The 24,853-nt window shown below is 41.7% G+C and overlaps 3 long non-coding RNA genes across 3 annotated transcripts; all 3 read right to left on the bottom strand.

Moving 5' to 3' along the window:
- Positions 1-2,554: 2,554 nt before the first annotated feature.
- Positions 2,555-5,239, bottom strand: LOC140035962 (uncharacterized). Its single transcript, XR_011839857.1, has 3 exons — positions 4,890-5,239; positions 3,468-3,528; positions 2,555-2,737 (listed from the first exon to the last, which is right to left on the bottom strand). It is a non-coding gene; the product is annotated as an uncharacterized lncRNA (long non-coding RNA).
- Positions 5,240-7,957: 2,718 nt separating this feature from the next.
- On the bottom strand, positions 7,958-10,642 carry LOC140035961 (uncharacterized). Its single transcript, XR_011839856.1, has 3 exons — positions 10,293-10,642; positions 8,871-8,931; positions 7,958-8,140 (listed from the first exon to the last, which is right to left on the bottom strand). It is a non-coding gene; the product is annotated as an uncharacterized lncRNA (long non-coding RNA).
- A 2,718-nt stretch (positions 10,643-13,360) lies between these two features.
- Positions 13,361-15,899, bottom strand: LOC140035960 (uncharacterized). The gene is made up of 3 exons (XR_011839855.1): positions 15,696-15,899; positions 14,274-14,334; positions 13,361-13,543 (listed from the first exon to the last, which is right to left on the bottom strand). It is a non-coding gene; the product is annotated as an uncharacterized lncRNA (long non-coding RNA).
- Between the last annotated feature and the right edge of the window lie 8,954 nt (positions 15,900-24,853).

Below are 24,853 nucleotides of genomic sequence, written 5' to 3'. Positions count from 1 at the left end.
AACCTTATATAATTGCTCCTATTCACATATTATTTCTCACTTAAAGGTCACTTTTAATCATCAAATTGATCCTTGGCCAGTACCGAAAATTCATCCGGCGGAAAAATCGCTAAAACCCTAATTTGCTCAAATCTTGAAAACAAAGAGTAAAACCCTACTTTCTAGATTCATTTGCACTTATTATGGAATAATTAGATAGTAGAGCTTTAATAAATAATAATTTCCAAATAAAAGAGCATTTTTAAGAAACCGTGAGGGTTTTACAATTTCAGAAATTAAAATTAGGGTTTCTATTAAAATGTGAGACATTTAATAAAACCGGTTAGTCGCAAGTAAACTAGGGTTTTTGACTAAAATTTTAGGGTTTCTAGTCTTTTAAAACAAAATAAGGTTTTAAATCAAACCCCAAAGAAATACACTTTAATATTTTCTTCACAAACAACCTCCTAATATTCGGGATCTTACAATCTCCCCTCCTTAAAAGAATTTCGTCCTCGAAATTCATTCATGCACTTCGAATAACGTAGGGTATTTTCCTTATATATTCGTTTCCGGCTCTCAGGTCGCACTATAGCCAAAACTTAGTTAAACAACAGAAATTACGAATCGTACCTTCTACTATCTCTGTTGGTTCAGGTACTGCCTGTTGGTTCAAGGCATACGCTCTAGCCGGCACTCTTGGCTTAGTTCCTCCTACACTTGCTTGTTCAGGGTTTAGGCGTGATCTACGGGGACAGGTTGCAAGCCGGTGCTCGGTGCTACCACACCATAAACATTTTCCCGCTTTTCGCCAACAATCACTCTCCACATGATTGGCCTTCCCACAGTACCCACAAGATACTTGAGGGGCTGAGGTCTGACCTCCTTGTGAGGTACCTCTTGCTTGGCCCCAGCCACGCGAAGCTCCTCTTGGAGTACTTTCCTTAACCGTCCTTGAAATTTTCTCACTACCATCTTCTCGACCTAACTTAGAAGGTGGCATATCTAAATCACTTTGTCCTTGCCTTTGACTTCCACCAGGCGCACCTCTCCTTTTTGCATGGAAAGCTCTCACTTGTGCCCTAGCAGTCTCTATCCTCAAGGCTTTCTCCAGAACCTCTGTGAATGTATTAATTTGGACCGCCGCTAAGGCTTCTTGTAACTCCACGTTCAGTCCTTGTATGAACCTCCGTACTTTTCTTTGTTCCGTAGCTATCAGTTCGGGAGCAAATCTGGACAACTTTGTAAACTGAGTCTCATACTCAGTTACACTCAACATCCCCTGACGGAGTTTAATGAATTCGTCCTCTCTCTTCTCCTGGACGATGGGTGGAAGGTATTTTTCGTTGAAGTCCCGTACAAAGTTTAGCCAAGTCCATGCAGTTCCTTCTCTCTCCCACTTGGCCCTCACTACATTCCACCAGGCCCTAGCTGGCCCCTCGAACTGAAATACAACGAATTGGACTTGTCTCTCCTCCGTATAGTTTAGGGCAGCAAAAATATTTATCATGGCCTCCAGCCATTTCTCAGCCTCATACGGGTCTGGCCCTCCTAAAAACTTGGGTGGGGAGAACTTTTGGAATCTCTCCAAAGCTCTATCCTGCCCCATATCGGGGTCCCGAGGTTGGTTTACAGGGGCTTGACCCTGTTGTTCCACTAAACGGGCCAGAATATTAGTCATTTGCTGGATGGCAGTTGCCACTTGATCTCCCCCTGTAGCTTGGGGTTCAGGTTGTGGCTCAACCGTTGCCTCTCTTTCCTCTCTTGATTCTCGTACCGGTTCCTGGGCTTGTCTACCCCCACGGCTACGACTAGGACCGCGTCCTCGATTAGTTCCCCTAGCTTGACTTCTTCTACCCTCCATGGTTCGTAGCGAATCAACTATAACAATATAACCAACTAATCAATAATAGAATATAGCCACTAAGTAACTATATAAATATCAACAGCACAAAACAGAATAATGCAAATCATAAACCCCTCTAAATCATAAAACAAGGCAATACAACACATTCGATCAAAACAAGTCACATAGCTTATAGAGCATTAACCCTAGGTATCGCTCAGGCACTACACTTAATCAAGGCTCGAAACACGTGAATAAGAAGGATCCCAAATCCCATGAATATTTTCAATATTTTTCAAGTCCAGACTACTCGCATTCCCTGTGCCTTTGTTTTCACCATCCAAACTTATCCGAATATTACACGAGATCTCAACTGATCGTAAAGATGTCACTCTTTGGTATTCGGGGACAAGAATCCGAAAATATGATAATTCACCACTCAAGCTGGCCAGGCTCAAGAGCAAATCACCCGTATTAGAGATTCCTACCCAACATACATATCTAAGGTTCCCAACAATGGACAATTGTTCCATACTTAACAAGTCAATCCCCACAGTCCGAGAACCTTCTCCCGGCACGAGCTCAATAGGAGCTCTGATACCATCTGTGACGACCCCACCTCCCCCTAAGGCGTACCAGAGGGTTCGGCGGACCGCCTGCCCAGCTCTCGCCAGGACTCATTCACTCGTATCACGTGCAGACATCCATAGACCATAAATAACATCGCAATTCAAGCTTATAATTTACATTGATAGAAATCGAGGTACAAAGCCTCAATATACTCAAACTGGTTCAGGGCGTATACAATCCAAATACAAAACATTCTATTCGAGTAACAGCGCGAGTACAAGTCAAAAGTCAAAACAACTAGTCTATGCTAGACTTTACATATCTCACACCTCGCTCGTACCCCTGAAAGGAAAACAAATGGAGTGGAATGAGCTAAAAGCCCAGTGAGGTTCCAAATAGCAAATTGACCATTATTTATAAGTACAAGTTTTCGATATAGCAAAGTAACGAGCATGAAGAGTTCATAAATGTGAGCAATAACACGTCAAGTAGCAATCTCAAAATGAGCGAGTGTAGAAGTTTTTCAAAAGAAACAATAATCCAATAAACAATAATCACTCCAAAGTATAAGGATACGGATGGCTCTCAGGAGCCAAATTCCCATTGCATTACCAGAAGCTTGATCACGTAGTAGCTGACACTCCGTCAACTTTCAAGTAAGTAACCAATCCAGTAGAACACCACTTACACGACTCTCCGTCCACCGTTCAAACCCCCAACTGGGCCCAAAATCCTCAAGAAACACGGGTGGTAATACTCGAGTATACCGATTAGTCGAGGAGATATCACTCCACTCGACAATACAAGAGACCCAGGGTTCGTTACCCAATCGACCAAGCCCCTTGCCGGCTCGACTAGAGTAACTCGCCACAGGGTTTCTGGAATTCCAGGAAGTGCGCGCATCATAAACAAGTATGTCAAGTCAATTGCAACAATAAACAAGTATATCACGTAAGGGCAAGTGCGATAAAGTACACTCTTGCCCTAACAATTCACGTATATAACATGTAATCATATTGGTCACGTATCAAGTTCAGGTATCAAGTTCAATTCGGTATTTGAAAACACTCACCAAAAGATATAGTGCCTTTACTGGTCACTTTCAGGTTATACTCCGGGTTCGGAGTCCAAATCTGCGATAAAACTCAGTTTGAGAACTTTGAAACATGACTAAGATTCGAAACTTAGACGTTTTGTTCAATAAGAATCAATAAATAGAAATTCACTTGGAGAGTACTCGTGAAATACTTGCTCACTTTTTCAATGATAAAACTTTGTAATATTTATACTTGAAATTGTCATGCGAGTCGAAAGTACAAGGAAAACGTACTTCGAGCAATCATTATTTCATTTCTCAAGGGTACAAGTTCGGCCAAGTCCTAACGTATAACACTCAAGAAACATAGTGGCCAAGGTTCTCGCTAGTTCAAGTAATAAGTACTTAACCTTCACTCAAGTCGCTAATATAGTTTTCTAGTCCTCGAGCGTAAATTTGGGCAGCATGCCCTTTGTGTTTACCTAATTTTCCAGCCTTTTAGGCTTCATTATTTTTCTCAAACACAACCCAACATTATATAAATCAGCAATTCATGTCAAGAGCCGTTCCATAGGCTCACAATATCATAATAACAAGAATCATATTAAGTACAGGTGCAGAAATTCAATTTAGTTCAAAACAGATTTGACGTACAAATGCGGAAATAACATATCCGAGGCTACGCTTATCGGTTTAAAACGAAACCTATGCCGTTTCGAAGCTAAGACACAGAGCTACAACATTCATGAAGGTCACTTAGTCCAGTTCCTAATGTAACTCAGTCAAATTCTCGAATTACTAAACCAGAAACCAATTCGTCGGCTGTTTAACCGCAGAACACTGTAATGGTCATAACTCAGTGTAAAAAAGTCCAATTCAGGTGTTCTTTGAGGCATTTTAAAGCTACTTCAGAACACCACAACTTTCATGTTTTGGCTCAGAGCTAAATCAGTACGGATCCTAGTCAAAAAACGTGATAAACTGGACTTAACTGATGAAACGGACTGCTGGGAAATATTTAAAACAGTAAGGGTATTTTGGACTTTTCACATCCTACGTTGCTCCGATTGAGCTGAAATTTTGTAGGAACCTATAAAATGTCATTATCTACAACTTTTCTTCTTTGACCTAAGGCCAATTCGGCCTCTAACACACAGATAAAAATTCGGACAGAATGTAAGCAAGAATTTCCAGAAATCTGAAATCTTTAGTTTTTAGTGGAACTTTCCTTAATTTCTTGGTCTAATCACTCCCACAACACCTTATGAAACCTCAATTGCAACATATAAGCATCTTACAACAATTTGGGCAGAATTTCCATAAGCCCTAGTTCATCAAATAAATTGGGGAAAAACCTCTAAAACATGCTAATCATCCATGATTCCACCACTATAATCAAACTACTAAACTTAATTTAACAAAATTGAAAGCAACACTTAGAGAGATAAGCTCTCTTACCTTGAATAGAGGTTACAAAGAGCAGCCCAAGCCTTCTCTTTCCAAACTTTCACCACCAAACACTAACTAACCACTCAAGGACAAGATTAATCGGTTTAGTTCTTTGGATTTCTCACTTTGTAGCTTGAATCAAGAAGAAATGAAGAAGTTTTTCTCTTGGTCTTTCCCTCTCTCTCTTATTTCGGTTATGGAGCAGAAAAATGAAGGAAATGGAGCTTAACTTGTCTTATAAGGAAGTAAGAAGATTAAGGCTAATTGTGTCCACAATTTTTGGCCAACACTTGGACTAATCTTGTCCACAAATTTTTCTCTTTCTTCCCTTACATTTCTAGCCTTATAATTTCGGTCAAACCAGCTGCAAATTAGGAAGATATTTTGTGCAAAAGTCAATAAGCTTGTTTGGTAAGAAAAATGGTGGTCAAACGGTGCGTTCAATCGGTAGTGCGCGGGACCCGCCGGTTCGCGCCGTTTTTCTTAAAAACACCCGTACTAGGGTTTTTACTTCCCATTCACTAACCTTATATAATTGCTCCTATTCACATATTATTTCTCACTTAAAGGTCACTTTTAATCATCAAATTGATCCTTGGCCAGTACCGAAAATTCATCCGGCGGAAAAATCGCTAAAACCCTAATTTGCTCAAATCTTGAAAACAAAGAGTAAAACCCTACTTTCTAGATTCATTTGCACTTATTATGGAATAATTAGATAGTAGAGCTTTAATAAATAATAATTTCCAAATAAAAGAGCATTTTTAAGAAACCGTGAGGGTTTTACAATTTCAGAAATTAAAATTAGGGTTTCTATTAAAATGTGAGACATTTAATAAAACCGGTTAGTCGCAAGTAAACTAGGGTTTTTGACTAAAATTTTAGGGTTTCTAGTCTTTTAAAACAAAATAAGGTTTTAAATCAAACCCCAAAGAAATACACTTTAATATTTTCTTCACAAACAACCTCCTAATATTCGGGATCTTACAATCTCCCCTCCTTAAAAGAATTTCGTCCTCGAAATTCATTCATGCACTTCGAATAACGTAGGGTATTTTCCTTATATATTCGTTTCCGGCTCTCAGGTCGCACTATAGCCAAAACTTAGTTAAACAACAGAAATTACGAATCGTACCTTCTACTATCTCTGTTGGTTCAGGTACTGCCTGTTGGTTCAAGGCATACGCTCTAGCCGGCACTCTTGGCTTAGTTCCTCCTACACTTGCTTGTTCAGGGTTTAGGCGTGATCTACGGGGACAGGTTGCAAGCCGGTGCTCGGTGCTACCACACCATAAACATTTTCCCGCTTTTCGCCAACAATCACTCTCCACATGATTGGCCTTCCCACAGTACCCACAAGATACTTGAGGGGCTGAGGTCTGACCTCCTTGTGAGGTACCTCTTGCTTGGCCCCAGCCACGCGAAGCTCCTCTTGGAGTACTTTCCTTAACCGTCCTTGAAATTTTCTCACTACCATCTTCTCGACCTAACTTAGAAGGTGGCATATCTAAATCACTTTGTCCTTGCCTTTGACTTCCACCAGGCGCACCTCTCCTTTTTGCATGGAAAGCTCTCACTTGTGCCCTAGCAGTCTCTATCCTCAAGGCTTTCTCCAGAACCTCTGTGAATGTATTAATTTGGACCGCCGCTAAGGCTTCTTGTAACTCCACGTTCAGTCCTTGTATGAACCTCCGTACTTTTCTTTGTTCCGTAGCTATCAGTTCGGGAGCAAATCTGGACAACTTTGTAAACTGAGTCTCATACTCAGTTACACTCAACATCCCCTGACGGAGTTTAATGAATTCGTCCTCTCTCTTCTCCTGGACGATGGGTGGAAGGTATTTTTCGTTGAAGTCCCGTACAAAGTTTAGCCAAGTCCATGCAGTTCCTTCTCTCTCCCACTTGGCCCTCACTACATTCCACCAGGCCCTAGCTGGCCCCTCGAACTGAAATACAACGAATTGGACTTGTCTCTCCTCCGTATAGTTTAGGGCAGCAAAAATATTTATCATGGCCTCCAGCCATTTCTCAGCCTCATACGGGTCTGGCCCTCCTAAAAACTTGGGTGGGGAGAACTTTTGGAATCTCTCCAAAGCTCTATCCTGCCCCATATCGGGGTCCCGAGGTTGGTTTACAGGGGCTTGACCCTGTTGTTCCACTAAACGGGCCAGAATATTAGTCATTTGCTGGATGGCAGTTGCCACTTGATCTCCCCCTGTAGCTTGGGGTTCAGGTTGTGGCTCAACCGTTGCCTCTCTTTCCTCTCTTGATTCTCGTACCGGTTCCTGGGCTTGTCTACCCCCACGGCTACGACTAGGACCGCGTCCTCGATTAGTTCCCCTAGCTTGACTTCTTCTACCCTCCATGGTTCGTAGCGAATCAACTATAACAATATAACCAACTAATCAATAATAGAATATAGCCACTAAGTAACTATATAAATATCAACAGCACAAAACAGAATAATGCAAATCATAAACCCCTCTAAATCATAAAACAAGGCAATACAACACATTCGATCAAAACAAGTCACATAGCTTATAGAGCATTAACCCTAGGTATCGCTCAGGCACTACACTTAATCAAGGCTCGAAACACGTGAATAAGAAGGATCCCAAATCCCATGAATATTTTCAATATTTTTCAAGTCCAGACTACTCGCATTCCCTGTGCCTTTGTTTTCACCATCCAAACTTATCCGAATATTACACGAGATCTCAACTGATCGTAAAGATGTCACTCTTTGGTATTCGGGGACAAGAATCCGAAAATATGATAATTCACCACTCAAGCTGGCCAGGCTCAAGAGCAAATCACCCGTATTAGAGATTCCTACCCAACATACATATCTAAGGTTCCCAACAATGGACAATTGTTCCATACTTAACAAGTCAATCCCCACAGTCCGAGAACCTTCTCCCGGCACGAGCTCAATAGGAGCTCTGATACCATCTGTGACGACCCCACCTCCCCCTAAGGCGTACCAGAGGGTTCGGCGGACCGCCTGCCCAGCTCTCGCCAGGACTCATTCACTCGTATCACGTGCAGACATCCATAGACCATAAATAACATCGCAATTCAAGCTTATAATTTACATTGATAGAAATCGAGGTACAAAGCCTCAATATACTCAAACTGGTTCAGGGCGTATACAATCCAAATACAAAACATTCTATTCGAGTAACAGCGCGAGTACAAGTCAAAAGTCAAAACAACTAGTCTATGCTAGACTTTACATATCTCACACCTCGCTCGTACCCCTGAAAGGAAAACAAATGGAGTGGAATGAGCTAAAAGCCCAGTGAGGTTCCAAATAGCAAATTGACCATTATTTATAAGTACAAGTTTTCGATATAGCAAAGTAACGAGCATGAAGAGTTCATAAATGTGAGCAATAACACGTCAAGTAGCAATCTCAAAATGAGCGAGTGTAGAAGTTTTTCAAAAGAAACAATAATCCAATAAACAATAATCACTCCAAAGTATAAGGATACGGATGGCTCTCAGGAGCCAAATTCCCATTGCATTACCAGAAGCTTGATCACGTAGTAGCTGACACTCCGTCAACTTTCAAGTAAGTAACCAATCCAGTAGAACACCACTTACACGACTCTCCGTCCACCGTTCAAACCCCCAACTGGGCCCAAAATCCTCAAGAAACACGGGTGGTAATACTCGAGTATACCGATTAGTCGAGGAGATATCACTCCACTCGACAATACAAGAGACCCAGGGTTCGTTACCCAATCGACCAAGCCCCTTGCCGGCTCGACTAGAGTAACTCGCCACAGGGTTTCTGGAATTCCAGGAAGTGCGCGCATCATAAACAAGTATGTCAAGTCAATTGCAACAATAAACAAGTATATCACGTAAGGGCAAGTGCGATAAAGTACACTCTTGCCCTAACAATTCACGTATATAACATGTAATCATATTGGTCACGTATCAAGTTCAGGTATCAAGTTCAATTCGGTATTTGAAAACACTCACCAAAAGATATAGTGCCTTTACTGGTCACTTTCAGGTTATACTCCGGGTTCGGAGTCCAAATCTGCGATAAAACTCAGTTTGAGAACTTTGAAACATGACTAAGATTCGAAACTTAGACGTTTTGTTCAATAAGAATCAATAAATAGAAATTCACTTGGAGAGTACTCGTGAAATACTTGCTCACTTTTTCAATGATAAAACTTTGTAATATTTATACTTGAAATTGTCATGCGAGTCGAAAGTACAAGGAAAACGTACTTCGAGCAATCATTATTTCATTTCTCAAGGGTACAAGTTCGGCCAAGTCCTAACGTATAACACTCAAGAAACATAGTGGCCAAGGTTCTCGCTAGTTCAAGTAATAAGTACTTAACCTTCACTCAAGTCGCTAATATAGTTTTCTAGTCCTCGAGCGTAAATTTGGGCAGCATGCCCTTTGTGTTTACCTAATTTTCCAGCCTTTTAGGCTTCATTATTTTTCTCAAACACAACCCAACATTATATAAATCAGCAATTCATGTCAAGAGCCGTTCCATAGGCTCACAATATCATAATAACAAGAATCATATTAAGTACAGGTGCAGAAATTCAATTTAGTTCAAAACAGATTTGACGTACAAATGCGGAAATAACATATCCGAGGCTACGCTTATCGGTTTAAAACGAAACCTATGCCGTTTCGAAGCTAAGACACAGAGCTACAACATTCATGAAGGTCACTTAGTCCAGTTCCTAATGTAACTCAGTCAAATTCTCGAATTACTAAACCAGAAACCAATTCGTCGGCTGTTTAACCGCAGAACACTGTAATGGTCATAACTCAGTGTAAAAAAGTCCAATTCAGGTGTTCTTTGAGGCATTTTAAAGCTACTTCAGAACACCACAACTTTCATGTTTTGGCTCAGAGCTAAATCAGTACGGATCCTAGTCAAAAAACGTGATAAACTGGACTTAACTGATGAAACGGACTGCTGGGAAATATTTAAAACAGTAAGGGTATTTTGGACTTTTCACATCCTACGTTGCTCCGATTGAGCTGAAATTTTGTAGGAACCTATAAAATGTCATTATCTACAACTTTTCTTCTTTGACCTAAGGCCAATTCGGCCTCTAACACACAGATAAAAATTCGGACAGAATGTAAGCAAGAATTTCCAGAAATCTGAAATCTTTAGTTTTTAGTGGAACTTTCCTTAATTTCTTGGTCTAATCACTCCCACAACACCTTATGAAACCTCAATTGCAACATATAAGCATCTTACAACAATTTGGGCAGAATTTCCATAAGCCCTAGTTCATCAAATAAATTGGGGAAAAACCTCTAAAACATGCTAATCATCCATGATTCCACCACTATAATCAAACTACTAAACTTAATTTAACAAAATTGAAAGCAACACTTAGAGAGATAAGCTCTCTTACCTTGAATAGAGGTTACAAAGAGCAGCCCAAGCCTTCTCTTTCCAAACTTTCACCACCAAACACTAACTAACCACTCAAGGACAAGATTAATCGGTTTAGTTCTTTGGATTTCTCACTTTGTAGCTTGAATCAAGAAGAAATGAAGAAGTTTTTCTCTTGGTCTTTCCCTCTCTCTCTTATTTCGGTTATGGAGCAGAAAAATGAAGGAAATGGAGCTTAACTTGTCTTATAAGGAAGTAAGAAGATTAAGGCTAATTGTGTCCACAATTTTTGGCCAACACTTGGACTAATCTTGTCCACAAATTTTTCTCTTTCTTCCCTTACATTTCTAGCCTTATAATTTCGGTCAAACCAGCTGCAAATTAGGAAGATATTTTGTGCAAAAGTCAATAAGCTTGTTTGGTAAGAAAAATGGTGGTCAAACGGTGCGTTCAATCGGTAGTGCGCGGGACCCGCCGGTTCGCGCCGTTTTTCTTAAAAACACCCGTACTAGGGTTTTTACTTCCCATTCACTAACCTTATATAATTGCTCCTATTCACATATTATTTCTCACTTAAAGGTCACTTTTAATCATCAAATTGATCCTTGGCCAGTACCGAAAATTCATCCGGCGGAAAAATCGCTAAAACCCTAATTTGCTCAAATCTTGAAAACAAAGAGTAAAACCCTACTTTCTAGATTCATTTGCACTTATTATGGAATAATTAGATAGTAGAGCTTTAATAAATAATAATTTCCAAATAAAAGAGCATTTTTAAGAAACCGTGAGGGTTTTACAATTTCAGAAATTAAAATTAGGGTTTCTATTAAAATGTGAGACATTTAATAAAACCGGTTAGTCGCAAGTAAACTAGGGTTTTTGACTAAAATTTTAGGGTTTCTAGTCTTTTAAAACAAAATAAGGTTTTAAATCAAACCCCAAAGAAATACACTTTAATATTTTCTTCACAAACAACCTCCTAATATTCGGGATCTTACAATCTCCCCTCCTTAAAAGAATTTCGTCCTCGAAATTCATTCATGCACTTCGAATAACGTAGGGTATTTTCCTTATATATTCGTTTCCGGCTCTCAGGTCGCACTATAGCCAAAACTTAGTTAAACAACAGAAATTACGAATCGTACCTTCTACTATCTCTGTTGGTTCAGGTACTGCCTGTTGGTTCAAGGCATACGCTCTAGCCGGCACTCTTGGCTTAGTTCCTCCTACACTTGCTTGTTCAGGGTTTAGGCGTGATCTACGGGGACAGGTTGCAAGCCGGTGCTCGGTGCTACCACACCATAAACATTTTCCCGCTTTTCGCCAACAATCACTCTCCACATGATTGGCCTTCCCACAGTACCCACAAGATACTTGAGGGGCTGAGGTCTGACCTCCTTGTGAGGTACCTCTTGCTTGGCCCCAGCCACGCGAAGCTCCTCTTGGAGTACTTTCCTTAACCGTCCTTGAAATTTTCTCACTACCATCTTCTCGACCTAACTTAGAAGGTGGCATATCTAAATCACTTTGTCCTTGCCTTTGACTTCCACCAGGCGCACCTCTCCTTTTTGCATGGAAAGCTCTCACTTGTGCCCTAGCAGTCTCTATCCTCAAGGCTTTCTCCAGAACCTCTGTGAATGTATTAATTTGGACCGCCGCTAAGGCTTCTTGTAACTCCACGTTCAGTCCTTGTATGAACCTCCGTACTTTTCTTTGTTCCGTAGCTATCAGTTCGGGAGCAAATCTGGACAACTTTGTAAACTGAGTCTCATACTCAGTTACACTCAACATCCCCTGACGGAGTTTAATGAATTCGTCCTCTCTCTTCTCCTGGACGATGGGTGGAAGGTATTTTTCGTTGAAGTCCCGTACAAAGTTTAGCCAAGTCCATGCAGTTCCTTCTCTCTCCCACTTGGCCCTCACTACATTCCACCAGGCCCTAGCTGGCCCCTCGAACTGAAATACAACGAATTGGACTTGTCTCTCCTCCGTATAGTTTAGGGCAGCAAAAATATTTATCATGGCCTCCAGCCATTTCTCAGCCTCATACGGGTCTGGCCCTCCTAAAAACTTGGGTGGGGAGAACTTTTGGAATCTCTCCAAAGCTCTATCCTGCCCCATATCGGGGTCCCGAGGTTGGTTTACAGGGGCTTGACCCTGTTGTTCCACTAAACGGGCCAGAATATTAGTCATTTGCTGGATGGCAGTTGCCACTTGATCTCCCCCTGTAGCTTGGGGTTCAGGTTGTGGCTCAACCGTTGCCTCTCTTTCCTCTCTTGATTCTCGTACCGGTTCCTGGGCTTGTCTACCCCCACGGCTACGACTAGGACCGCGTCCTCGATTAGTTCCCCTAGCTTGACTTCTTCTACCCTCCATGGTTCGTAGCGAATCAACTATAACAATATAACCAACTAATCAATAATAGAATATAGCCACTAAGTAACTATATAAATATCAACAGCACAAAACAGAATAATGCAAATCATAAACCCCTCTAAATCATAAAACAAGGCAATACAACACATTCGATCAAAACAAGTCACATAGCTTATAGAGCATTAACCCTAGGTATCGCTCAGGCACTACACTTAATCAAGGCTCGAAACACGTGAATAAGAAGGATCCCAAATCCCATGAATATTTTCAATATTTTTCAAGTCCAGACTACTCGCATTCCCTGTGCCTTTGTTTTCACCATCCAAACTTATCCGAATATTACACGAGATCTCAACTGATCGTAAAGATGTCACTCTTTGGTATTCGGGGACAAGAATCCGAAAATATGATAATTCACCACTCAAGCTGGCCAGGCTCAAGAGCAAATCACCCGTATTAGAGATTCCTACCCAACATACATATCTAAGGTTCCCAACAATGGACAATTGTTCCATACTTAACAAGTCAATCCCCACAGTCCGAGAACCTTCTCCCGGCACGAGCTCAATAGGAGCTCTGATACCATCTGTGACGACCCCACCTCCCCCTAAGGCGTACCAGAGGGTTCGGCGGACCGCCTGCCCAGCTCTCGCCAGGACTCATTCACTCGTATCACGTGCAGACATCCATAGACCATAAATAACATCGCAATTCAAGCTTATAATTTACATTGATAGAAATCGAGGTACAAAGCCTCAATATACTCAAACTGGTTCAGGGCGTATACAATCCAAATACAAAACATTCTATTCGAGTAACAGCGCGAGTACAAGTCAAAAGTCAAAACAACTAGTCTATGCTAGACTTTACATATCTCACACCTCGCTCGTACCCCTGAAAGGAAAACAAATGGAGTGGAATGAGCTAAAAGCCCAGTGAGGTTCCAAATAGCAAATTGACCATTATTTATAAGTACAAGTTTTCGATATAGCAAAGTAACGAGCATGAAGAGTTCATAAATGTGAGCAATAACACGTCAAGTAGCAATCTCAAAATGAGCGAGTGTAGAAGTTTTTCAAAAGAAACAATAATCCAATAAACAATAATCACTCCAAAGTATAAGGATACGGATGGCTCTCAGGAGCCAAATTCCCATTGCATTACCAGAAGCTTGATCACGTAGTAGCTGACACTCCGTCAACTTTCAAGTAAGTAACCAATCCAGTAGAACACCACTTACACGACTCTCCGTCCACCGTTCAAACCCCCAACTGGGCCCAAAATCCTCAAGAAACACGGGTGGTAATACTCGAGTATACCGATTAGTCGAGGAGATATCACTCCACTCGACAATACAAGAGACCCAGGGTTCGTTACCCAATCGACCAAGCCCCTTGCCGGCTCGACTAGAGTAACTCGCCACAGGGTTTCTGGAATTCCAGGAAGTGCGCGCATCATAAACAAGTATGTCAAGTCAATTGCAACAATAAACAAGTATATCACGTAAGGGCAAGTGCGATAAAGTACACTCTTGCCCTAACAATTCACGTATATAACATGTAATCATATTGGTCACGTATCAAGTTCAGGTATCAAGTTCAATTCGGTATTTGAAAACACTCACCAAAAGATATAGTGCCTTTACTGGTCACTTTCAGGTTATACTCCGGGTTCGGAGTCCAAATCTGCGATAAAACTCAGTTTGAGAACTTTGAAACATGACTAAGATTCGAAACTTAGACGTTTTGTTCAATAAGAATCAATAAATAGAAATTCACTTGGAGAGTACTCGTGAAATACTTGCTCACTTTTTCAATGATAAAACTTTGTAATATTTATACTTGAAATTGTCATGCGAGTCGAAAGTACAAGGAAAACGTACTTCGAGCAATCATTATTTCATTTCTCAAGGGTACAAGTTCGGCCAAGTCCTAACGTATAACACTCAAGAAACATAGTGGCCAAGGTTCTCGCTAGTTCAAGTAATAAGTACTTAACCTTCACTCAAGTCGCTAATATAGTTTTCTAGTCCTCGAGCGTAAATTTGGGCAGCATGCCCTTTGTGTTTACCTAATTTTCCAGCCTTTTAGGCTTCATTATTTTTCTCAAACACAACCCAACATTATATAAATCAGCAATTCATGTCAAGAGCCGTTCCATAGGCTCACAATATCATAATAACAAGAATCATATTAAGTACAGGTGCAGAAATTCAATTTAGTTCAAAACAGATTTGACGTACAAATGCGGAAATAACATATCCGAGGCTACGCTTATCGGTTTAAAACGAAACCTATGCCGTTTCGAAGCTAAGACACAGAGCTACAACATTCATGAAGGTCACTTAGTCCAGTTCCTAATGTAACTCAGTCAAATTCTCGAATTACTAAACCAGAAACCAATTCGTCGGCTGTTTAACCGCAGAACACTGTAATGGTCATAACTCAGTGTAAAAAAGTCCAATTCAGGTGTTCTTTGAGGCATTTTAAAGCTACTTCAGAACACCACAACTTTCATGTTTTGGCTCAGAGCTAAATCAGTACGGATCCTAGTCAAAAAACGTGATAAACTGGACTTAACTGATGAAACGGACTGCTGGGAAATATTTAAAACAGTAAGGGTATTTTGGACTTTTCACATCCTACGTTGCTCCGATTGAGCTGAAATTTTGTAGGAACCTATAAAATGTCATTATCTACAACTTTTCTTCTTTGACCTAAGGCCAATTCGGCCTCTAACACACAGATAAAAATTCGGACAGAATGTAAGCAAGAATTTCCAGAAATCTGAAATCTTTAGTTTTTAGTGGAACTTTCCTTAATTTCTTGGTCTAATCACTCCCACAACACCTTATGAAACCTCAATTGCAACATATAAGCATCTTACAACAATTTGGGCAGAATTTCCATAAGCCCTAGTTCATCAAATAAATTGGGGAAAAACCTCTAAAACATGCTAATCATCCATGATTCCACCACTATAATCAAACTACTAAACTTAATTTAACAAAATTGAAAGCAACACTTAGAGAGATAAGCTCTCTTACCTTGAATAGAGGTTACAAAGAGCAGCCCAAGCCTTCTCTTTCCAAACTTTCACCACCAAACACTAACTAACCACTCAAGGACAAGATTAATCGGTTTAGTTCTTTGGATTTCTCACTTTGTAGCTTGAATCAAGAAGAAATGAAGAAGTTTTTCTCTTGGTCTTTCCCTCTCTCTCTTATTTCGGTTATGGAGCAGAAAAATGAAGGAAATGGAGCTTAACTTGTCTTATAAGGAAGTAAGAAGATTAAGGCAAAACACTCAGGAGTCATAAACTAGTCCATTCACCTTATTTGAAACACAATACAATCAAATACACATCAATTGCTAGCATAAAAACCATACATGGAAAAACCCCAATTTCATCAAACCCTAAACCGAAATTTTCCTCACAAATGTTGAAATCTTCTACAATTAACCACCATTAACACACAAAGGCTCCAAATCAAGCCATATAAATCCATCACACTCAACTCAACCATGAGATATCATATAAACCAGAAAATTGCTCAATAAATAGAAAAATTGACATAACTCAACCACAAGTCTTGAAATAACCCATAAAATAGCATCTTTATTCCCTATCACCAACCAATTTCATCTTACAAACAATAATGAAACAATTCCATAGTTACTCACCTTACACTTTCTTGATACAAGGTAGATGAGAGCTTTTCCCTCCAAACCAAAACCACCAAGTACTTCAATCTTACCTAGCAAGCAAGTTTTATGGAAAGATTTGGGAGATTAATGGTTGGTTTGCAAGATTTGGGCAAGAAAATGAAGGGAAATTGAAGAGCTTTCTTTTTTTTTTTCTCTCTAGTTGGCCGGCCAAGAGGGTGGAAAATGAAGAGGAAATTTGGTCAATTTTTGAATTAGTAAAGGTGTAGGAAAAGTCAAAAATCCAAGGGCCAATGAAATTGCAACATTTGTCTTTCAAGTTTATCTCTTCCTTTTGTCTTACAACACTTAATTAAACTCACTAACCTCTAATTAACTCATAACACAAGATAATAAACTTCCGTATATAAAATTTCCCAAAACTACATTTTACTGTACCGGTCGTCTTAGTGGGTCCCGCAACCACTGTACACCCTAAAAACACAAAAATTAACCTAAACCCAGAAAATAATGCAAAATTCATATTTTCTCATAAAATTCCCCAGAAAACCCACATATAAAAGAAAAATCCTAAAATTAGGCCCAAAAGCCCAAAATAAATACTTGGAAAATAAGAAAATTTTCGGGGTCTCACACTCTCTCCCCCTTAAAGAATTTCGTCCTCGAAATTCTCACCTGAATCACTAAACAGTTCGGGATATCTGGTTTTCATCTCATTTTCCATCTCCCAGGTTGCCTCCTCGACACCATGGTTCTTCCATAGAACTTTCACCAGTGGAATTTGCTTATTCCTCAGCTCCTTAATTTTCCTATCAAGCACTTGCACAGGTTTTTCTTCGTAAGTAAGTGCCTCATCAATTTCAATCTCTTCCGGCTGGACAATGTGGGTTGGATCAGGGTAATACTTTTTGAGCATCGACACATGAAATACATTGTGAATCCGTGACAGGCTCGGTGGCAATTCAAGTCGGTATGCCACTTTTCCAACCCGTTGAAGGATCGGAAACGGTCCTACGAATCTAGGTTGGAGTTTCTTTCCTTTGCCAGCAGTGAGGCTCCGCAACGGTGTAATCTTAAGGAATACATAGTCTCCTACTTCAAACTCCAGATCTTTCCTTCGATTATCGGCGTAGCTCTTCTGGCGACTTTGGGCTGCCTGGAGTCTTTGACGGATTAACTTGATCTTTTCTTGGGCATCCTCCATCCAAGGGATAATGGTAGGGTCTAGGATCTTCTTCTCTCCTACTTCATCCCAGTATATTGGTGAACGGCACTTTCGCCCGTAAAGAGCTTCGTAAAGTGCCATTTGGATTGATGAATGGTAGCTGTTATTATAGGCGAACTCTACTAATGTCATGTGCTGTCCCCAATTACCCCCGAAATCTAGAATACTCGTTCGTAACATATCTTCGAGAGTCTGAATCGTCCGTTCCGACTGTCCATCCGTCTGGGGGTGATAAGTAGTACTCAAATTCAGCTTCGTCCCCAAGGTCTCCTGAAACTTTTGCCAGAATCTGGACACGAAACGAGGGTCTCGGTCGGAAACGATGCTCACGGGCACTCCATGTAATCTTACAATCTCCTCCAAGTATACCCGAGCTAACTTATCCAGGGAATACTTCATATTCACAGGTAGGAAATGAGCCGACTTGGTCAATCGATCAATGATCACCCAAACGTCATCATGTCCTTTTTGAGTTCTAGGTAATCCAGAAACGAAGTCCATGGTAATATGTTCCCATTTCCATTCGGGAATCTCCAAAGGCTGCAGTAGTCCCGAAGGCTTCCGGTGTTCGGCCTTAACTTGCTGGCACACTAAACAAGTTTGTACGTACTGAGCTATCTCTCGCTTCATCCTGTCCCACCAGTACAATCGTCGCAAGTCATGATACATCTTGTTACTTCCTGGATGGATTGTATATTTAGATCTATGAGCTTCCTCCAAAATTTCCCTTCTCAAAATTTCATCATCGGGTACCACTATTCGATTTCGAAATCTCAAAATCCCTTCAGGGCTCAAATTAAAATTGGATATTTCTCCTTTCTTCACCTTTTCTACCCACCTTTGAACTGTCGGATCCTTAATTTGAGCTTCCTTGATCTTTTCTAAAAACACGGACGTCACCCGGATATTCCCAAAGGTTATCCTATTATGCTCCAACTTTGGATTCCATTCTCCAACAGCTCCCAGCAATTCCCACTCCTTCACCATCAATCCGGAAATTTGAGCCTTTCGACTTAAGGCATCGGCTACCACATTTGCCTTACCAGGATGGTAGTTAATAGTATAATCATAATCCTCCAAGAATTCCATCCAACGGCGTTGTCTCATGTTCAACTCCTTCTGGGAAAAGAGGTATTTGAGGCTTTTATGGTCAGAATAGACTTCAAAAGTCACTCCGTACAGATAGTGTCTCCACTTTTTCAGAGCGAAGACAACTGCGGCCAATTCTAGGTCATGAATGGGATAGTTTTGCTCATGAGTTTTCAATTTCCTGGAAGCGTAAGCTATCACATTTTGATGTTGCATCAATACACACCCCAACCCTTCTTTGGAGGCGTCAGTGTAAACAATGAACCCGTCCGGACCGTTAGGTAAAGCTAGAATAGGGGCCATAGTTAATCTCCGCTTCAGCTCTTGAAAGCTGGTTTCACACTTATCACTCCACAGAAATCGTCCACCCTTCTTGGTTAAATCAGTTAAGGGACTGGCAAGTTTCGAAAAATCTTTAATAAACCGCCGGTAATAACCTGCCAACCCTAGAAAACTTCGGATCTCCGTGGGGTTATCGGGTCTCTTCCACTCAGTTACCGCTTCTACCTTGGCCGGATCCACAGCAATCCCTTCCTTTGAAATCACGTGCCCCAGAAAAGCGACTCTTTCTAACCAAAACTCACATTTGCTAAATTTGGCATACAACTGGTGCTCCCTCAGGGTTTGTAGGACCTCATTCAAATGTTGTTCATGCTCCTCACGGGTTTTTGAATAAACCAATATGTCATCGATAAACACAACGACAAATCGGTCGAGATAGGGTTTGAAAATTCGATGCATGAGGTCCATGAAGGCAGCAGGAGCATTGGTCAGTCCAAAAGGCATCACGGCAAATTCGTAGTGCCCATACCGAGAATTGAAGGCAGTTTTAGGCACATCATCTTTCTTAATCAGAAGTTGGTAATACCCCTGTCGAAGGTCTAATTTAGAGAATACCACTGCACCTTGCAATTGATCAAATAACTCATCAATGTGGGGTAGGGGGTACTTATTCTTAATCGTCACGTTGTTCAACCCTCGGTAGTCGATACATAGTCTCAATGTCCCGTCCTTCTTCTTGACAAAGAGAACAGGCGCCCCCCAAGGCGATCCGCTCTCGTGAATAAACCCTCGCTCTAAAAGGTCTTGCAACTGTAATTTCAACTCTTTGAGTTCCGCAGGTGCCATTCGGTAGGGAGTTTTGGAAATAGGGGAAGCCCCTGGGCATAGGTTAACTTCAAACTCAATTTCTCTTTCTGGAGGCAGATTTACTAACTCGTCAGGAAAAACATCGGGGTATTTACTCACTACCGGGACGTCTTCTATTTTCAGTTTATCGGCAGGAGTATTAATAAGAAAAGCTAGGAACCCTTGTGCCCCTCTACTCAATAATTTCCTAGCTCGAATACCCGAAATCATAGCGGATGAGGCTAGACTACCCCTCACATCTAACCTCAAAGTTGCCTCCCCAGGAATACGAAATTCAACAGTTTTCCTCTTGCAGTCCAGCTGGGCATTGTATCGAGCCAACCAATCCATGCCTAATATCACATCGTACCCCTTTATGGCTAGACTTATCAAATTCCCCAATAACTTCCGCTCACCTACCCAGATCTCACAATTCGTGTACATTTTGCTAGAAATCAAACGTTGGTCCCCCGTAGGAGTACTAACTTCTAACTCATAAGGAAGAATAACAGGGTTTATATCAATTCCACACATAAACTCGGGATTAACAAAGGAATGGGTGGCTCCAGGGTCTATCAAAATTCTAGCTAGGCGGTGGAAGACAGGAATCGTACCTTCCACTACCTCGGCGGAGTCAGGGACTGGCCGTTGTTCAATGGAGTACACCCGTGCAGGCACCTTTGGTTTGGTACTGTCTACCCGGGATTGACTTGAGGTAGCCTTAGATGTCATCGGGGTAGTTCCTCTTGCGTCACGTGCCTGGACCGGACAGTTGGCGAACCGGTGCTCCGCACTTCCGCACCGCAAACACTTATTCTGCTTCCTCCAGCAGTCGTCCTCCGTGTGATTGGGTTTCCCACAAAAGTTACACGGACCACGCGCTACAGTAGTAGAACTCCCTTGTGTGGTGCTCCTCGGCCGCCCTCGGCCTGGTTGGCTTCCTCGGAAAGAAGCCCCTCTAGCTGGACTCGAAAATCGTCCCCCTCCAGCTCCCCTTCCAAATTTAGGAGGGGGAGGGGTACTCTTATCCCCTTGAGTTGAGCTACTCCCAGCAGCTCCCCGCTTTCGATTTTGGAAGTTTCTCACCTGGAGCCTCGCATTCTCGGATCGTAAGGCCTTCTCAACAGCATCACTGAAAGTAGTGATTTGGGCAACGGCTAAATCCTTTTGGATTTCCACATTAAGCCCCTGAAGAAAACGCCTAGCCCTCCTTTGTTCGGTTAAAATGAGCTCAGGAGCAAATTTAGATAAACGTGTGAATTGACTCTCATATTCGGCCACCGATTGCGTTCCTTGGCGTAGACGAATAAATTCGTCCTCTTTTTTCCCTTGAACCAACGGTGGAAAATACTTGGCATTGAATTCCCTTACAAAGCTCGCCCATGTTCTTGGCGTCTGTTCTCGCTCCCATTTTGTTCGAATAATGTTCCACCAAGAGCGAGCAGCCCCTTCAAGTTGAAAAACCGCAAAGGTCACTTGCCTCTCCTCCGAGTAACGCAGGGCGGCAAAAATGTCTATCATCTTCTCCAACCATTGTTCCGCCACGTCCGGATCGGGCCCTCCGAGAAATTTAGGTGGAGAAAATTTTTGGAATCGTTCGAGAGCTCGGTCTTCGCTCTCGACATGATTTCCAGGATTTCCAGGGTTTCCAGGGTTGCCGACAGGTGGATTAGGGTTTGGGCCCTGTTGCTGCACCACCTGGGCCAGGAGATCGGTCATCCGCTGGATAGCAGCGGCCACTTGCACATTAGGGTCGATTTGGGGTTCAGGAGTTGGTTCGGGCACTTCAGTTCCCGTACCCTGTTCAGTCGTGGGCTGTCTACCCCCACGTCCTCTACCTCGGCCACTACGCGTGCCTTCCATCGTTCTAGATCAATCTAGGGCCAAAATATACCCATAAATATAACATTAACATTAAAAAAATACACATCCCTGTACATAACAATAACCATGAACACTTAACCAAACAAGTACTTCATAAAGCACTTAAACACATAACACATATTCATAGCATTCACAACAAGATCCAACATTTATACAAAACAGTCAGTCAAGTACAAACAAGAAAAGCCTATAACGGAATGGCAATACAAAAGTAATATATACAAAACTAGTCCTATATACAACGCGACTAGCTAAGAGTCCTTCCCGGCCTACCATTCCGTGCCCCTTATATATACAAAGTCAAAATCTTCCAAAATGGCTTAAAAGCCATACCCTAGCCTACCGTGGGACTAGAAGACCTACTCGCTTGAGCGGATTCGACTCCGACCGAACCCCTCACGTAAGAGTCCTCGTCACTCTCGTCCCCTAATAGGTCATCACACATGTTCAGAATCGATCCGGCCTTCTCCTTCATTTGCCTCGCCCTCTTGACCATTCGTTCACGTGTTTCACCTAATTGCGTACACAGGTCGTCCACCCTATCTTGACCTTCACCCAGGTCATATTCCAACTCCTTAATTCGCTAGGCTTGCCTCTTGTTGGCCTCTCTCAATTGATTTGTTTCGGCTTCAAGCCTTGCATAGTTCTTGGCTAACTCCTTCCTTTCTTTGTCCACGGCCAATACGAGGGTATTGGGGTAGGCAAACCTGTGGCGGCACGCACAACGCCGGAGACGACTAGCCGGACTCCAGCGTATAGTTGACCCCCTCGGCCGAATCTGGTACTTAATCACCGGAAGTACTCCACGGCCCTGCTTCACGGTCGGTGTCTCACTAGATTCACTATGTGCATCCATCCTACACGAAAGCGTAGTTAAACTCAAACACCCTTAGGAAAACAATCGAATACAAGTCCCAAATCAAGAAATTTCTAACATGCCCAGGTTAATCTAAACCTAGGCTCTGATACCAATTGTGACGACCCCATCTTCCCCTAAGGCGAATCAGAGGGGTCGACGGACCGCCTGCCCAACTCTCGCCAGGACTACGGGTCTCAAACAACTCGAATTTCGTTTAGTTTATAAAGGAAAATTCAACAAAGTAAACGATTTATCCCATTAACTTGTTCTTATAACCATAATATCATTATGCAAGAAAGTATAGCGCTCGAGCACATCAATCGGACAAGAAAACGAAAAAACGAAAATTTGCCGCGGATGAACAGTAACCGGCCACGTCACTATCCGGCCAGAATCTGGCCGGATACCCGGCCGGATTCTCGGCCGGATAGGAGGCCGAGGCTAGACCCCAAAGGGGTCGAAATTCCCCTGTCAATCCGGCCGGAAATCCGGCCAGAAGTTGGCCAGATTGCTCCGGCCGGATTGCGGCCAGTAGCTAAAACCCAAATTTTTTTTTCTTTTCCCCGGCATATCCGGCCAGAACCTGGCCGGATTCTGGGCAGTGTTTTTGCCAAAATTCTTTCTCCCTTCGGTTGCAACCGATACTCACATAAACACATCAAAAACATAATGCAGTTGGTCCAAGACTTGATAAAGCTATACACATACATGCCTTATATACATAAGAAAGGTTCAAATTACACTTCAAAAGCACTTGAATTCATATACATCGAGGTTTTCAAATGTGAGAGGAGCTATTCAAAATTAACTATATAACTAGCTCAACCCTTTTCAAAACTTGAGTTCAACAGTGTCCCTGTAAGGAAAACAAAACAACGGGGTGAGCTTACGCCCGTGAGGTACCAATTTCACAAGTAAGTCATACAATCCAACACACACACATAAGTGTTTTATGAACTCAACCATGTATAAAAGGATACAGTCGGCCCTCAAGGGCCGTTTTCCGATTTCCATACTTGATCATATTCGTTGGCACTCCGTCAACCATTGAAGATAACCAAGATCCGTAGACACCTCTTCTCACCATTTCCTTCCACCATTCACCCCCTAATCGGGCCCGCACACCTCATAGTTTCAAAAGGTAATACTCGAGTATACCACAAGGTCGAGGAGTTAACACTCCACTCGCCTACTAGTGACCCAAAGGCTCGTTAACGAATCGCCCAAGCCCTTGCCGGCTCGACTCGAATAACGGTCTAAGGGGATGAGCTCAATTTTCACAGTAATAATAGGGCATAGCCCTAGCAATTATCAACCCATATACACATGAAATTCAACAGTTCAACAATAACAGTATTGCACATAAGTGGTCAAGAGCGATAAAGTACACCCTTGACCTATTCAAATCACATAGCAAGTACATTCAACCATTGCATGGTACACTCACCAAGTAATCAAGTAAATCACACGTTCGAGTCAGGAGTAGGTCCCGGTCCACCGGTACGACCTAAAACAAGCAAGCAAACATATTTGAGACTCAATCACGAGTCAACGTACAATTTTAACCTACTAATACAAGTTACTCAAAAATAACAAGTAGAGCAACGAAAGTGTGGAATGTGAACAAACTCCCCCAATTCTTCCATTTCTATACAATTCTCCTCAATTCAAAACCATCCATCCTTCTAATCAATTGGGCGGCATTTCCCCTTAATTTCTTCACTTTTCCAACCTAATGAACAACACCCAACTTATACCAAAACACTCAGGAGTCATAAACTAGTCCATTCACCTTATTTGAAACACAATACAATCAAATACACATCAATTGCTAGCATAAAAACCATACATGGAAAAACCCCAATTTCATCAAACCCTAAACCGAAATTTTCCTCACAAATGTTGAAATCTTCTACAATTAACCACCATTAACACACAAAGGCTCCAAATCAAGCCATATAAATCCATCACACTCAACTCAACCATGAGATATCATATAAACCAGAAAATTGCTCAATAAATAGAAAAATTGACATAACTCAACCACAAGTCTTGAAATAACCCATAAAATAGCATCTTTATTCCCTATCACCAACCAATTTCATCTTACAAACAATAATGAAACAATTCCATAGTTACTCACCTTACACTTTCTTGATACAAGGTAGATGAGAGCTTTTCCCTCCAAACCAAAACCACCAAGTACTTCAATCTTACCTAGCAAGCAAGTTTTATGGAAAGATTTGGGAGATTAATGGTTGGTTTGCAAGATTTGGGCAAGAAAATGAAGGGAAATTGAAGAGCTTTCTTTTTTTTTTTCTCTCTAGTTGGCCGGCCAAGAGGGTGGAAAATGA

Source organism: Coffea arabica, chromosome 2c, assembly GCF_036785885.1.
Source record: "Coffea arabica cultivar ET-39 chromosome 2c, Coffea Arabica ET-39 HiFi, whole genome shotgun sequence".
Taxonomy (NCBI): Eukaryota; Viridiplantae; Streptophyta; class Magnoliopsida; order Gentianales; family Rubiaceae; genus Coffea; species Coffea arabica.
The sequence above is the reverse complement of the archived record's forward strand: the minus strand, read 5'-3'. Positions and strand labels throughout refer to the sequence as shown.